The sequence below is a fragment of the Pocillopora verrucosa genome, chromosome 3 (assembly GCF_036669915.1).
Source record: "Pocillopora verrucosa isolate sample1 chromosome 3, ASM3666991v2, whole genome shotgun sequence".
Lineage (NCBI taxonomy): Eukaryota > Metazoa > Cnidaria > Anthozoa > Scleractinia > Pocilloporidae > Pocillopora > Pocillopora verrucosa.
Genome location: NC_089314.1, coordinates 10,427,665 through 10,433,402, shown reverse-complemented (window position 1 = coordinate 10,433,402; position 5,738 = coordinate 10,427,665).

Genomic DNA, 5,738 nt, shown 5'->3' with positions numbered 1-5,738 from the left:
ATTTGAGGCTAGATTTTACATCTGAAGAGGGTATTCTTGAACTGCAAAGAAATAGCAAATCATGGTTTGAGCACTTTCTCAAAGTTTACCAAGCAAAAGATGTCACTCCCTACATGCATGCACTATGTTATCATGTTCCTGAGTTCCTGTCACTTTATCAGAACATAGCATATTACACACAGCAAGGCTTGGAAAAATACAATAATAGAGCTTCTAAAGATCTCTTCAGATCCACAATTCACAAAGGGGTTGATGCCCTCAAACAACTGTTTCTGAAGAAAAACAGGATTCAGTTCCTGGAGGCAGCAGGTTATGAAAGGGTTTAAGAACACCTACAACGATGAGCTTGTTGTAGTGACAGTCAAACATTGGAAACTTCATTTAAGTAACTTTACCGGTACTCGTAATTTACATTGTTGATGTTATTGTTAATCCGGGATACCGATACCTTTTAGTGCCCGTCAACACATATGTCAGCGGACTCGTTCTGTGAAGACGCCATTTTGTGAAGTATATGTAGCACGAGGTTTTTGTAGATTAAAGCCTTTAGAAACGAGGCCAAACGTTTGTTTAACTATCATAACAATTTAATCTACAAAAAAAAAAAAAAAAAAAAAACAAATGGATAAAGTCCTCAGGCCTGGCGTCGAACCTTCGAAAATTTCCTCGCCGTACTGACGGAAGAAGGCCTCGATAAATTTGGAGTCCTGACAAATTTTATTTCGCCTGCGGTATTCGAATATGTAGAAGAATGTGCCGACTACGAATCTGCAATCGAAACTCTTCAAAATATTTTCGTGAAGCCGACGAACGAAATCCACGCCAGACACGTGCTCGCTACCAGACGACAACAGGTTGGTGAAACTCTAGACGAATATCTTCAAGCGCTCAAAACTCTCGCCAAAGACTGCAACTTTCAATCTGTCACCGCTGCCAAATATTGTGAGGAATATATACGGGATGCTTTCATTACTGGGCTACATTCTAACCAAATACGCCAAAGGCTACTAGAAAACAAAACTCTAGATCTGAAAACGATGTTTGACCAGGCCAGGGCGCTCGACTCTGCCATGCGCAGTTCAGAGAGTTACTCTGTCCCTCAACCTGTCAGCGTTGCAGCCTCAGCACAAGAAATGACCGCTCAGAATCCAATCCAAGTCGACTCTGCTCAGTCAGACTCCACACTCGCTGCAATTGATTCAAAGTGCTTCTTCTGTGGAAATCCTAAACACCCTCGTTCCAAGTGTCCAGCCAGAGATGCAATTTGCAATAAATGTCAAAAGAGGGGACATTTTGCGAAAGTCTGCCGAAGCAAGGCCTCTAAACCCAGCGAAGTTTCAGCTGCTCTCTGGCCACCTACTCTTGCCACCGTAGGAATTCCCCAATCTCTTAAAGGATCAACTGCTACTGTTGTTGTCAACAAGGTCTGGAGTGTAGAAGCACTTTTTGACAGCGGAAGCAGTGAAAGCTACATACATCCAAGCCTCGTTGAAGTAGCTGCTATTTCTGTTAACCCTTCGGTCAGCCAGGTCTCCATGGTAACATCTTTGTTAAGTACAAAGACCGAGGGCTCTTGCTCTGTTACTATTAACTACCAAGGTCAAACTTATAAAGACTTTCGCCTGTTGGTTATGCCAGGGCTTTGCTCTGATCTGATTTTAGGACTCGATTTTCAGTCTCAACATGATAGTGTCACATTCAAGTATGGCGGAACAAAACCGCCGCTGTCGGTATGCAGTCTCACTACTCTGAACATAGAGCCGCCATCACCATTTTCAAACCTCACTGCCGACTGCCATCCTATTGGAACAAAGTCCAGGCGCTACAGCAAAGAAGACCTGAACTTCATTGGCAATGAAGTAGAACGGTTGCTCAAGGAAGGTATTATTGAGCCAAGCCGGTCCCCTTGGCGGGCACAAGTAGTTGTCACAAAGGATGAAAATCACAAGAAACGCCTAGCTATTGATTATTCCCAGACAATCAATAGATTCACCCAACTAGATGCTTTCCCGCTGCCGAGGATCAGTGATACGATCAACGAAATAGCTCAGTACAAAGTGTTCAGTACCCTTGACCTCCAGAGTGCGTATCATCAAATACCTTTAAGAGAAGATGACAAGCCTTACACTGCGTTTGAAGCTAAAGGTGGGCTTTATCAGTTTACCAGGCTTCCTTTCGGTGTAACCAACGGTGTAGCCTGCTTCCAAAGAGAAATGATGAGATTTGTTGAAGATAACCACTTGAAAGCTGTGTTTCCATACATCGACAACATAACTGTATGTGGAAAGGATCAAGCTGACCATGATGCTAACCTCATATTATTCCAGGAGGCTTCTCAAAAGGCGAATCTTAAATTCAACGACAGCAAAAGCGTCTTCTCTGCTCAACGACTGCCGTTACTGGGATATGTCATTGAAAATGGTTCTATTAGTCCAGACCCCGAAAGATTAAGGCCTCTACTGGAGCTCCCACTGCCGCAAAGCTCAAAGGCTCTTAATAGATGTCTGGGACTTTTCTCTTACTATTCTCAATGGGTTCCTTGTTTCGCCGACAGAATTAAACCCATAACCAGCTGTAGATCATTTCCTTTATCTTCTGAAGCACAGAAAGCATTTGAAGACTTAAAGAGGATCATTGCCAAAGCTGCTGTCTCTGCCATAGACGAGAGTATTCCATTTGAGGTGGAAACAGACGCCTCAGATGTAGCGCTAGCCGCTACCCTAAATCAGAAGGGCAGACCTGTAGCCTTTTTCTCCCGCACCCTTCAAGGTAGTGAACTGAAACACTCTGCTGTAGAAAAGGAGGCTCAAGCAATAGTTGAGTCGGTCAGGCACTGGAGACATTTTCTCACCGGGTCCCACTTCACTCTAAAAACGGACCAAAAGTCAGTTTCCTACATGTTCAACCAGCGTCATCAAGGAAAGATTAAGAATGACAAGATAATGCGCTGGAGGATTGAACTGAGTTGCTATAGCTTTGACATAGAGTATCGACCAGGCAGAGATAATGTAGCACCGGATACCTTCTCACGAGCCACGTGTGCTTCTAGCGTCAGTGATGCTCTCTACAAGCTCCATGATTCGCTCTGTCACCCTGGGATTACCCGATTATGGCATTTTATTCGAGTCAAGAACTTGCCTTATTCTCTAGAAGATGTTAGGAGGACTGTGAACTCCTGTCCAATCTGTTGTGAATGTAAACCGGTATTCCACCGCCCGGACCCAGTTCAACTTATAAAAGCTACCCAACCCTTTGAACGAATCAACATTGACTTTAAAGGGCCACTTCCTTCCAACGACAAGAACAAATACTTCCTGAATGTTGTTGATGAGTTTTCACGGTTCCCGTTCGTTTTCCCTTGCCCTGATGTGTCTACTCCGACCGTTATAAAGTGTCTCACCACATTGTTTTCTCTATTTGGTATGCCTGCCTATGTGCATTCTGACAGAGGGGCTTCGTTTATGAGTCAAGAGTTACGGGAATTCCTCTCTAGCAAAGGTGTATCTACAAGTCGTACAACCAGTTATAACCCCACATGTAATGGTCAAGTTGAGAGGTACAATGGCACTGTATGGAAGGCGATTACAACGTCTCTTAAGTCAAAGAAGCTTCAGGCAGAACAGTGGCAATTGGTCCTGCCAGATGTGTTGCACTCGATCCGTTCTCTTCTGTGCACCGCAACGAATGAGACTCCGCATGAACGTTTCCTGAACTTTTCACGCCGTTCATCCACAGGTAGTTCGATCCCCTCTTGGCTGGCTGAACCTGGCCCTGTTTATGTAAAGCGTCATGTACGACACAGTAAGTTTGATCCTCTGGTTGAAAAAGCTGATGTTCTCCAGACCAATACTCACTACGCTCACGTTCGTTACCCTAATGGCAGAGAAACAACAGTTTCAACCAAGAATCTTGCTCCTTGTGGTCAAGTGGAACTTCTAGAACCACCCTCTTCAATCCAGCTCCCAGTCGTTAAACCCAATATTTCTAGTGAGTTTTCTCCCGTCAACGATCATCATGTTGATAAGACGCAAGAACCAACTAAAGAACCAGAACCCACAGAATTGAGGAGATCACAGCGAGAGCGCCGCCCTGTAGATAGGCTCGATTTATAGGAAGGGGTGAATGTAGTGACAGTCAAACATTGGAAACTTCATTTAAGTAACTTTACCGGTACTCGTAATTTACATTGTTGATGTTATTGTTAATCCGGGATACCGATACCTTTTAGTGCCCGTCAACACATATGTCAGCGGACTCGTTCTGTGAAGACGCCATTTTGTGAAGTATATGTAGCACGAGGTTTTTGTAGATTAAAGCCTTTAGAAATGAGGCCAAACGTTTGTTTAACTATCATAACACTTGTATTCAATGATTGGACTTCTTTGTCCCAGCCGATACTAAATAGTTCCTGGAATTACATAGGCAAAATCTTCAGCTACATTTAAAATTCTTTCATCCCACTTCAGCCCCAGATATGAATCAAGCACCCTATTTGACTCCGATTGGTAAACCATCTTCCCTCGTTGAAGAACGCCGGGCAAAACACTCCCAACACCTTCCATGAAAACATCTTGGTCAACATTAAGGTCTATGTTTATATCAGGGTCCTCTCGCCGTCCAGACCAAAGCTTTTTCTTTATTTCACGAGCAAGTTGGCCATGGAACGATTCTTTTCTATCCTCTAGAGAGTTTTCCGAGGGAATGAACAGCTTTTCGCTGCGAACAAACGGAAAATATCCAGATCCTCTATCGGCCCTCAAGGGTGTCCATTCATCGAAGCATGTGCTATAGCCAACGTCATGAATTTTCAACCTCTCTTGTTGATTTTGTCAACCTCCCTGATCTCAATATCATACAGTTTTGTATCTTTCTATTGTGGATTCGCCTTTCTAACGGGGGTTTATGTCAAGTATTTGTTGAAAAATCGCTTTGCTTTTTTTATTTCCCTCTTTAGACAAGCGACTAAATACAGGAATGGCTCCGACCTGTGATTGGATGATAAAAATAGTAAAAGTTCATAAGTTATATCTTAACTCCTTGCACGTAAGTATTGTTAACCGCGTGTACCGAAGCGGAACAATGAAATATCGATGCGAAAACACCGACGTGTCAAACAAGAAATGGCTACTTACATAACGAAGATAAGGCAGAGTCTATCTTCTTCAGCTAGGTCGTTCAGCGATATTCCGGCGATGAAAAAGTCATCCGCTGCCAAGTTCCGCTGACAAAACTAATTTAGTCTGTCTAGGCGGACGACCAGAGACTGGAGCCATTCCTGTATTTCACCGCTGACAGGAATGGCTCCAACTCATGCGTATATTAATTTTTTGGTTCTGGCTAAATAATTTATATACAGATAAAAAGTGAAAGAGCTATTTATTAGGTTCTTCTTATGTTGAAGTCTACAGTGCTTGCAAATGAAGCCCTCTTTTATTTCTACAGGGTGATTTAGTTTCTAAGTTTTAAAATAATACAGCAACTGCATACCATGTTTGAAAGATCACGCAAGGTTGCGTGACGCTGCCACCGATGTTTTTAATTTACAGTATGCTCTACTGGAAAAGTATGGCTTGCCCGCAATCGAGGGAATTTTTTTCGTGGAAACGGATTTTCTAGGTAATTGTTCACATGAAGGACAAACCCATTCATCGGGTTCTTGATCTATTTTTGCACAACACCCAAAGGAAGAAAGTCGCGGATTAATTTTGCTTGGTAATTTCTAACAACTCCACTAGACC